Source organism: Macrobrachium nipponense, chromosome 29 (genome assembly GCF_015104395.2).
Source record: "Macrobrachium nipponense isolate FS-2020 chromosome 29, ASM1510439v2, whole genome shotgun sequence".
NCBI lineage: Eukaryota > Metazoa > Arthropoda > Malacostraca > Decapoda > Palaemonidae > Macrobrachium > Macrobrachium nipponense.
In genome coordinates, this window is record NC_061092.1 from 139,062 (window position 1) to 150,548 (window position 11,487).

The window sequence follows — 11,487 nt, forward strand, 5'->3', positions numbered from 1 at the left end:
AACGTTTTTTCTGAAGAAGGAGAACGATCACGAGAAGAGGAAGAAGAGCATAAACGACAGCTGGAAGACAAGATCCTCAAGATGGCAGAAGAAAATCAGCAGCGTGCATGTGAGGTTCATCCAGGAACAAAAAGACGCGACCGAAAAGCAGGAATTCGACAGGAAAGACCTCGAGCTGAGGTTCCAGCGCCTGTAGAAGGAAGTGGAAGACCTCTGGAAGGATAATTGTGGACTCCAGTGTGAAGTTCAGGCTGCGAAACTCAAGAGGAACGAGCTGACATGCCTTCTAGAGGAACGAAATCATTGCCTGGAGTTGCTGGAGAGGAAGGCCCATGTTCAGGGCGAACGAAACGACCAGCTGGCAGATGGGGTTTGACAGTTGTGAGGAGCGAAGGAGAATTTGGTCTGCGACCTCGAGGAGAAATGCATACGCCTGGAGGAAGACAACTGTAAACTGCAGGAGCAACTGTTAATCTTCAAGGAATGGCGTGATCAAGTCTGCGCTGGCCTCACTCAGATGGATCAGATGTGAAAAATTTGAGGATAATGTTTGTTGTATGGAAAGCTTAATGTTTATTCATAATAAGTTTGCTTTGCTCATCCTTGAAGGAAATTGAACTTGAAGGGAAATAAATACGTATGTTAAAATGTTTTCTTAGAGCTTTAATGATTCCTGGAAGGGAAAAGGAGATGGGAAGATTGTAAAAACGGTGAGGGGAATGAGAGGATTCGAGGAGGTGCCAGGAAAGGAAGCAGAGGATTTAGAGAAGCCCCAGGAGAATTAAGAGGATTCAGTAGGATTCATGGTGGTGCCAGGAGAATAAACAGAGGATTCAGAGAAGCCCCAGGAGAATTGAGACGGTGGGCAAGGCCTGCCACGGGTCCCGGGATGGGCGGGGAAGGTCCGCCGCATGTCCTGGGACTGGCGAACGAGGCCCGCCACGTGTCCCGGGATGGGCGGGCGAGGTCCGCCATGTGGCCCGGGACGGGGGGCGAGGCCCGCCACGGGTCCCAGGACTGACGGGCGAGGCCCGCCACGTGTCCTGGGACGGGGGGCGAGGCCTGCCACGGGTCCCAGGATGGGGGGCGGGGGATGCCTGCCACATGTCCTGGGACTGGAGGGCGAGGCCCGCCATGTGTCCCAGGACTGGGGCCCAGCCTGGGTCCCGGGTCGGGCGGGCGAGGCCCGCCACAGGTCCTGGGACAGGTGGGCAAGGCCCGCCACATGTCCCGGGACAGGCGGGTGAGGTGCGCCATGTGTCCTGGGATGGGCGGGCGAGGACCGCCACATGTCCTGGGACATGCGGGCGAGGTCCGCCATGGGTCCCGGGGTGGGCAGATGAGGTCTGCCACTTGTCCCGGGATGAGGGGATGAGGTCCACCACGGGTCCCGGGACGGGGGGCTGATGCCCGCCACATGTACTGGGACGAGCAGGCGAGGCCCACCATGGGTTCCAGGACGGGCGGGCGAGGCCCACTATGGGTCCCGGGACGGGCGGGCGAGGTCCTCCATGTGTCCCGGGACCAGGGCCCACCACTGGTCCTGTATCAGGCGGGGGAGGCCCTCGACAGGTCCTGTGACAGGCGGGTGAGGCCCGCCACAGGTCCTGGGATGGGCGGGTGAGGCCCGCCATGTGTCCTGGGACAGGCGGGTGAGGCCCGCCATGTGTCCTGGGACAGGCGGGCGAGGCCCTCCACAGGTCCCAGGACGGGCGGGCGAGGACCGCTATGTGTCCTGGGATGGGCAGGCAAGGTTTGCCAGGGGTCCCGGGGCGGGCAGGCAAGGTCCGCCATGTGTCCCGGGACGGGCAGGCGAGGTCTGCCACGTGTCCCGGGACAGGTGGGCGGGGTCTGCCATGTGTCCTGGGACAGGCGGGCGATGCCCGCCATGGGTGCCGGGACAGGCGGGTGAGGCCCGCCATGTGTCCTGGGACAGGCGGGCGAGGCCCTCCACGGGTCCCGTTACGGGCGGGTGAGGACCGCTATGTGTCCTGGGATGGGCAGGCGAGGTCTGCCACGTGTCCTGGGACAGGTAGGCGAGGTCTGCCACGTGTCCCGGGACAGGTGGGCGGGGTCTGCCATGTGTCCCGGGACGGGCGGGCGGGGTCCGGCACATGTCCCGGGACGCCCGGGTGGGGTCCGCCATGGGGTCCCGGGACGGGCGGGCGGGGCCTGCCAAGAGTCCCAGGATGGGCGGGCGGGGCCTGCCAAGAGTCCTGGGATGGGTGGGCAGGGTCAGCCAAGAGTCCTGGGATGGGCCAGCGTATCCTGCCCATCCGTCCACAGGTTGCAGGATGGATGGGCAGGACCCGCCACTGATCCTGGGACGGGCAGGCAGGGCCCGGCACAGGTCTTTGGGTGGGTGGGTGAGGCCCGCCATGTGTCCCGGGACAGGCGGGCAAGGCCCTCCACAGGTCACGGGATGGGCGGGCGAGGACTGTCATGTGTCCTGGGATGGGCGGGCAAGGTCTGCCAGGGGTCCCGGGATGGGCGGGCAGGGTCCGCCACGTCCCGGGACGGGCAGACGAGGTCCGCCATGTGTCCTGGAATGGGCGGGCGGGGTCCACCACGTGTCCCGGGACGGGTGGGCGAGGTCCGCCACATGTCCCGGGATGGCCAGGTATGGTCCGCCACAGGTCCCGGGACGGGCAGGTGGGGCCTGCCAAGAGTCCCAGGACGGGCCAGCGGGTCCTGCCCATCCGTCCACAGGTTGCAGGACGGATGGGCAGGACCCACCACTGATCCTGGACGGGCAGGCAGGGCCCGGCAGTGGTCTTGGGATAGGTGGGTGGTGCCCGCCACGGGTCCCATGATGGGCATGTGGGGTATGCCATGGGTCCAAGGACGGGCATGCAGGGTCCACCATGGGGCATGCCATGGGTCCCAGGACGGGCGTGCAGGACCCACCATGGGTCCCGGAATGGGTGGGCTGGGCCTGCCATGTGTCCCAGGATGGGCAGGCTGGGCGAGTAAGGCCTGCCATAGGTCAGGGGACGGACGGGCAAGGCCTGCCACAGGTCCTGTGACGGGTGGGTGAGGCCTGCTACAGGTCAGGGGACGGGCAGGCGAGGCCCGCCACAGGTCAGGGGACATGGGGGTGAGGCCTGCTGGGGGTATGGGGACGGGTGGGCGATGTCCGCCACTGGTCCCGGGACGGGCGGGCAAGGCCCACCATGGGTCAGGGGATGGGCGGGCAGGCCCACCACGGGTCCCAGGATGGGTGAGCAGGGCCCAACACAGGTACCGAGACAGGCGTGTGAGGCACGCCATGGGTCCCAGGACGGGCGAACAAGGCCCGCCATGGGTTTCGGGATGGGCGGGCGAGGCCCGCTTCAGGTCCTGGGACGGGTGGGCGAAGCCCACCAAGGGTGCCGGGATGGACCGCCACGGGTCCCGGTATAGGCGGGGTGGGCATGCCACATGTTCTGGGATGGGCAGGGTGGCCCGCCATGTGTCCCTGGGTCAGGGGACGGATGGGTGAGGCCTGCCACATGTCAGGGGACGGGCAGGCGAGGCCCGCCTCGGGTCAGAGGACGGGCTGGTGAGGCCCGCTACAGGTCCTGGGACGGTCGGGCAAGGCCCGCCATGGGTCCCGGGACGGGCAAGCAAGGCCCTTCACGGGCCCTGGGACAGGCAAGCAAGGCCCGCCACGGGTTTCAGGACCGGCAGGGCGAGGCCTGCCATGGGTCCCAGGGCGGACGGGCGGGCGAGGGCCGCCATGGGTCCTGGGACGGGCGAGGAAGGACTGCCATGGGTTCTAGGACAGGCGGGCGAGGCCTGCCATGGGTTATAGCCCAGATTCGGTCAATCCATCTGATTTTCTCCAAGTCATTAGCCATGGCTGTATCTAACTCCGTCACTCAGTCTGAAAATACAAGAAATGTAAAATGAAAAATATCTTGATATAAACTTAAGATAATGTACTTGGAGACAGGCTATAGTAGAAAACTTTGTAACTTTCCATTTGTTCTGTGGAGGGGAGGCTCTAATTTCTAAACACCCGGTATATGAAAGATTTTTAGATCTGCCTCTGCCATACTATCTCAATCGTGACATTATTGTCACTTCTGTAGTCTTTACAAAGCCTTCCCTTCATCTTATTTCATCATTTTCCAATCTCGCAAAGCAGCAATATTCCCATAATCCATTCAGCATTCTCATCTTTGTTCTCTCAAGCTTTACCTCCTCTTTTCTTCTTAGAGACCATTTCTCTGATCCATACATAACACTGGTCTTATCACTGTGTTATATCTCTTGACTTTTACCTTGATTGGCATTTTCTTATCACATACTACTCCAGCTACCGTTCTCCACTTCCCCAATGCAGCTTTTATCCCACTGTCAACTTCAGCCTCACATCCTCCCTCTTGGCTTAAAGTAGATCCAAAGTATTTAAACTTTTCTGCCTGTTTTATAATCGAGAGCCTCTTCTTTCTTGTATTACTATTCTGTCTCTATCTTCCCTACAGTTTTATTCACATTCACCTTTCAAAACTACTGACAATAATTTCCTAATAAGGGAGAACAGGCTACATCTGTACCCCTTTTTATGCTTCAGCCTTGTAGGGTAATAGTCCGAATCATTGTCATTGTTCGCTTAACCATCTAGTTTTCCTCCAAGCAGAGGCTATTCACATCGTATCTACCTTTAACAGAGATCTGGAAGTCAACGTAAGATTTCTGTCTAATGAACATTTGGTTTTCAACTTGATTTCGTTGTTTCGGTATGAGTTAACAGCGTTGATAGTTGCTGTGATAATTTGAAAGTGACATTCACTCTAGTTACGAAGAAAGATGGTAGAATTGTATAATGATTCGTTTGTGTGTGTATGCGTGCGTGTGTTTTTCTATTTGTATGTGCATACTAGTTTCAAACGAACCCGTCTGCAAGCATTCAATTGAAGAATGATTTGAGTAGGGGAACATTTCTTAACAATTGTAAATTGTTTGTGAAAGTGATTTTGAAAAATTAACTATCACAAACACAAGTCGCCAATGAAACTCTCTCTCTCTCTCTCTCTCTCTCTCTCTCTCTCTCTCTCTCTCTCTCTCTCTCTCTCTCTCTCTCTCTCTCTCTCTAGCGATCTTTTCATTTTGTATTTCCCATTACTTTCAGTTATTACTTTTTTCCAATGAATGGCAGAATATTCTTTGGAAGCTTGAATTTCCAGTCAATGTCCCCTGTGGTAGCCTTGTTCCATATGGATAAGGTCATTTTCTGATATAATAATAATAATAATAATAATAATAATAATAATAATAATAATAATAATAATAATAATAATAATAACAACAACAACTTTGCGACTACAACGGCCCCCTAGAAAGGCTGAAAAGGCGAAAATAGAACGAACGATAAACAAGTTCACGAAATCATAAGAAACAGAAAACTTCTTAATTGCATCAGACATCCGGTGTCTACATACCCTGAAGAAACAAGTGGCCAACGTTGGGCGCGAGTTTTGTGTCAGGGAATTATTATTATTTCCCAATAATTCTCGTTACTCAGTGGCATGATGATTGCTGACGGACGTGCGAATTCTAAGGGGCAGTTGGGACGGGCTACCAGAGGATCTGTTCTTGACCAGGCCCGAAAAAATAAGAAAAAGGATAGGAAGGAATGGGGGTTTATAAACTCCCTTTTTTATGTATGTGTTATTATTATTATTATTATTATTATTATTATTATTATTATTATTATTATTATTGAGAAGATGAGCCGTATTCATGTGGAACAAGCCCACCATGGGGTCCAGAGACTTGAAAATCGAGCTACCAAAGAACATTATCGTGTTCATTAGAAAAAAAGTAACAGATAAACAGACAGCAGAGATCAGTTATTGGTAAAGAAAAAAATAAATGAACAAATAAATAAACTCGTAATTATAAAGTTACTCACTGTTACCCGTCATTTCACGTTGATCTATTTTTACTCTTAGCTGTGGCCATCACTATTTCCTTTAAGGAGAAAAAGGCCAGGTTCTTGAATACGCGATGTCAAATTTGTGGCCTCCTGGTGTTCAAATGTTGCACCCAGATACTAGGTTTACTTTTTTAACTTTGGCGACGCTAAAGCCACACCAAAGCATTAGTTTCGCCAAGAGAATATGCACCAATTCTCATAAAAAGTTACTCTTTCTATCTCCTATTCTGTAGTGACTAGCTTTTAAATATTCAAGGTAGGTGGGGAAGCCGTGATGAATTAAATAGACATAATATTCTTAGTTTTATTCATGCCCCTCGTTGTGCAAACGGTAGTTAAATGTTGTTAAGCTCATGCGCTTTACAAGCTGTAACTCAAGATGATGCTGAAAGGTCGGTCTCTCTCTCTCTCTCTCTCTCTCTCTCTCTCTCTCTCTCTCTCTCTGTGTTCTTTCAGTTCCTCTGATTTGTCATGTCATGTCATGGTTCTCTCTCTCTCTCTCTCTCTCTCTCTCTCCTCTCTCTCTCTTTTATTTATTTATTTTTGCTGTCTCTTCCAGTATTTAAATCTAGTGTTTCCTGTCTTTGATGTTTACAATTTTTGTTCTCGGCATTTCGTTAACATTTGCCCTGCTCCTCATAACTCACTTTTAGAATTCGGAAATAAACAAATCTTGAAGTAGACGATGTTTTCGGATAACTTGTTCACTGCCCATATATACTGTTGTTAGTCATTCATAACTGACAGCGAGGGAATGTTAACAAGTCTCACGGGATTTCGCATAATGAGGGATAAAATGGCGTTAACAATGAACGCCTTGTTGCGGGTACTTTTGTACATCCAGACATTTTATTTGGTGGGCATAAATAGATTTTTTTTATTGTCCTTTTCTGTCGTTGTCTTCGTTTAATTGTTTACAATGGGCTGCACAGAACTTCATTGGAGCCGTTTTATAACATGAAAAGCATTATTTAACCAACTGCACAAAATGTCGTGATAAAGTAGTTCCTTATCGTATTGGTTCCTCTTCAAATCAACTTGCAGGTTCAACTTGAGTAACGTATTTATCAGTGGTTTATGGGAGTTCTAAGACGTTTGTCATGTGTAGAACCAGTATCGTTTTCAACGATTATTAGCAAAGAAACAGGAGATGGATTGAAAGGGGCGAGTATTGCCTTCAAATCTTGGAAACTTCGACGATGTGTTCATTTGTTTTCTTTTCCACAGTGAAAGGTTGCTCTCGTGGCCACCCTGTGGATGTCTGCATTGACAGATGTATCCTTGCAAGTAATACTGTCACACTTTTCACCCTGGGTTTTGTGGGTGCGAGTCTAGGTCAGGTAGGACTCAATCTCTAAGGTACCTATTTTTTCGGCTGTTCTGCTTTTGTTTTGCATTTGTTTGACTATTGCTGCGTGCGCTATTTACTTATCTTTTGTATGACTCTACCAACTCTAGTCTTGAAGTTCCCGTATGGTTGATATTTGTAAGGGCAGGGTTCACTCTGGTTTGGTTTCTATTTTAAATCATGGTCTCTCTCTCTCTCTCTCTCTCTCTCTCTCTCTCTCTCTCTCTTTTCGTTTCTTGCACAAAATACTTAAGTTGCCTTACTAGCTGCGAGACCAAGGTCTCTGTACCTTGATCGAGAGAGTATTACCTTATCTTTATTTCTTTAATTGGCATTTAAAAAAATTATGCCCTAGATTCCAGAAATAAGAGATTTATGCGTGTATATATTTACAAATATACACATACAATATATAATATATATATATATATATATAATATATATATATATATATATGTATATATAAAAAAAAAAAAATATATATATATATATATACACAGGACTTTTACCATATTAAGATATATATATATATTATATCTATATATATATATATATATATATATATATATATACAAGGCTATAAAAAATGAAATGTCAGTAAATGTTTCGAGAACACCTTGTACACATGCAAAGCTTTAGAGAACTATACATAATGAATGTTTTTTCTTTCTTTTCTTTTACCTCATTCTCGTAGGCTCTTGAGTAGCTGTGCCCTGACAGGCTCCATAGGGAAATAGACACGAAGGACCATACGTCAAAGTCAGGCCCCCGCGAGGATGACTTACAACAAGGGCGTCACTGATACGGCTACATAGGCGATGGAGAGAGAGAGTGGGGGGGGGGGGGTGGGGGGGGGGGGGTTGTCCAGTCACGTGGATGCTACTGTCAGTCATTGGATTAAGATTTTAGTCGGCGAAAAAGAGTTCGTCTTGTATTCCTAGAGGTCTTGATGTGGAAAGGTTGTTATGCCCACGGTCTAGGTATAATTGCATATATATATATATATATATATATATATATATATATATATATATATATATATATATATATTCCATAAATAACTTTATATATACGTTTTCTCTCTCTCATTACCCTCCGTATATCTTGGGTCCACACCAGTCGATTCTGCTCCAGGTACTACATAATGATTGGGTCAACAGAGGCTCAATGGTTTTCAGAGGAGCTGGTCTCTTTCACTATCGAAGCGAGCGTCATTTGCTAATGTAGTTCTTCTCTTTTTTATTTATTTATTTGTTAATTCAATTTTTCCTTTTCCCCATTACCTTCTGTTACTTCTTTCCAACGAACACCATTTTCTTTGGAAGTTGAATTTCAAGTCAGTGGCCCCTTTTGTGCGCTTGTTCCCTATGAATAGGGTTCATCTTCTGAATAATATTCATAATAATAATCCTGCAGCTATATTTGTTCCAGTTTCAAGTGCGTGAATTAACTTTTATTGCCCCTAGAGAAATATCTCCTGAATTACCCGTCGTACCGAGAATGAATAGATAAATTATAAAATGGTTTAAACTGATTATAGAATGTTTCAAGTTGACTATAGACTTTCTCAGGCAAGTGATGCGATCTTTATTTCCATGTCAAGAGAAGACATAACGATGTTTGCTAAGTCTGTGATGTTTGTTGCTTCAAAGTTTAATGTTTAAAGATTGCTGTATCGTCGGCTCGTGTTGCCATGATGCATAGCCAACGGCAAAATCAACAGAACCCTTGCCAGTGATAGTCGTGTTCAGATAGCTCTCTCTCTCTCTCTCTCTCTCTCTCTCTCTCTGGTAAGAGAACGTCTATAGCTTTTGAAAAAACATTAGAATTCAGTTGTCCTTTCCCCCCCCCCCCCTCTCTCTCTCTCTCTCTCTTCTGTGAGACAGAGAGAACGTCTTTAGCTTCTTTTGAAAGTACTTTAGAATTCTCTCTCTCTCTCTCTCTCTCTCTCTCTCTCTCTCTCTCTCTCTCTCTCTCTCGCATGTTAAAGTGTGAAGAAGAAAGTCAGTAGCCTCCTGAAATACTTAGAATTCAATGTCCCTCCTTACCCCCACCCCCCTCTCTCTCTGTTGAGAGAGAACTGATAGAAAGTCAATAGCCTCCTGTTGAAAGACAGAAAAACAGTTGCCCATACCTTTTTTTGCTGAGAAAAAAGAAAGCTCTGTTTTATTCGTTATGGTGCTCATTATCCTTATTTTAAAGAAAGAACCTTCATTGTCGTTCATTTATTAGAGAGAGAAGCTTCAGTCTCATTGTTAGAGAGATTAGAGGGAGAGACTATTTTGTCCTCGTTTTGAGCGAAAGAGGTTTCCTTGTTTATTTGAGAGAGAGAGAGAGAGAGAGACTTTATTATTCTTCTGTTAGAATGAAAAGCATCTCTTGATTCCTTTTACTAAAAGGAGAGTGAGAGAGGCTTCTTCGACCACTCTCTTATAATGAGAGAGAGAGAGAGAGAGGCTTCATTGCTCCGTTTCAATAGAGAGACTGAGAGAGATGGGCTTCATTGCTTCAATTTGATAAGAGGAGAGAGAGAGATGAAAGAACGACAGAGCGAGAGAGAGGGAGATTAAAAGGACAACAAAGAGAGAGAGATTAAAAGAACGACAGAGCGAGAGAGAGGGAAATTAAAAGGACGACAGAGAGAGAAAGAGAGATTAAAAGAACGACAGAGAGAGAGATGGGCTTCAGTTTGATAGAGGAGAGAGAGAGATTGAAAGAACGACAGAGCAAGAGAGAGGGAGATTAAAAGGACGACAAAGAGAGAGAGATTAAAAGATCGACAGAGAGAGAGAGAGTTCATTGTTTTCCTTGGTGTTTGCGCGTTCCAATTTCTCAAGCGAATGAAGAACGTGTTTGTGGATAGGATTTACGTCCAGACAAATGAGCTAATCGCTGCAGACTTTATTTGTTTACTCGAGATTTCTTTCATGTGTTTATTTTGCTTCGCAGTTTCGATAGCTACGAATTTATAGCTGTTGACAGAATAAAGTTTTGACTGGTTATTTGCCACCTTAGTCTGCGTCTGTCGGCGATGTTCGAATCGAATAAAAAATGTAAAAAAACTATTTAAAAAATGCTATTGTCATTTAGTCGGCTGGAGAGGATTTTTTCCTTTGAGTTTTAGTCACGCAAAGGACAACAATTATATATATATATATATATATATATATATATATATATATATATATATATATATATATATATATATATATTTATAGTATATATGTAGTGATGCGAGAAGTACAGATCGTAGAGAATATTACCGGTGTTATTGTTGTTCTATATGAAGTTTGCCCCAGCCACAAACCGCCTACCTAAGGAGAGACTGGCTTCTGGGAAGGACAGGGCATCGGCTAAGCCCACATTCTTCCTCTTCATTGCCGAATTAAGGTTCTTGTGTGACGACAGACAATTGTCATTCAGGATTCTCTAGCATTTCCTGGTTTAGATGAAAGACCTTCATTGCTTTGCAGTTCTCCTCACTTTAGGATCTCACTTCCACTCCTCCTACCTTCTTCTCCTGTTTGTGCGTGGCCAGAAGATTTAGAATGATCCCTTGCAACCTTCCTGCAATACTGACATTTTTACTCACTCTCCCGGTAGGGATTATTGGCGTACTGTAGTGTAGACAGTACTTGAGTTTCTTTTCAGATTTCCTTCAGGCCTTAGTAGCAACCCCTTTCATTCCTTTTACTGTACCCCGTTCATATTCTCTTTCTTCCATCTTACTTTCCACCCTCTCCTAACAGTTGTTTCATATTGCAACTGTTTTGAGGTTTTCTATCCTTTTATTCCAGTCATTTTATGCAGAGATTTCATCTCCTCATCTGTTCATTTCCATACATAGTGGACAAGTATCCTTCATTCCCGAGCAATGTAGTATTTGCAGAACTCCCTCTGCCTGCGTGAGTTACTACAACATGTACACACACACACACACACACACACACACACACACACACACACACATATATATATATATATATATATATATATATATATATATATATATATATATATATATCATTGTCCCTCTCCCCGTACCTACCTATGAGTGAGTCAGCTACTTGGCATTTGCATCCTGTAACCTTGCTCACTAATTTGTACACTTTCTGTCATTATTTTGATCTTTCTTCAAATCATATTTGTTTCAATAGTTTTCTCCGTTGTTATTATTATTATTATTAAAAAATATTCACTGTAGCATGAGTCTTGA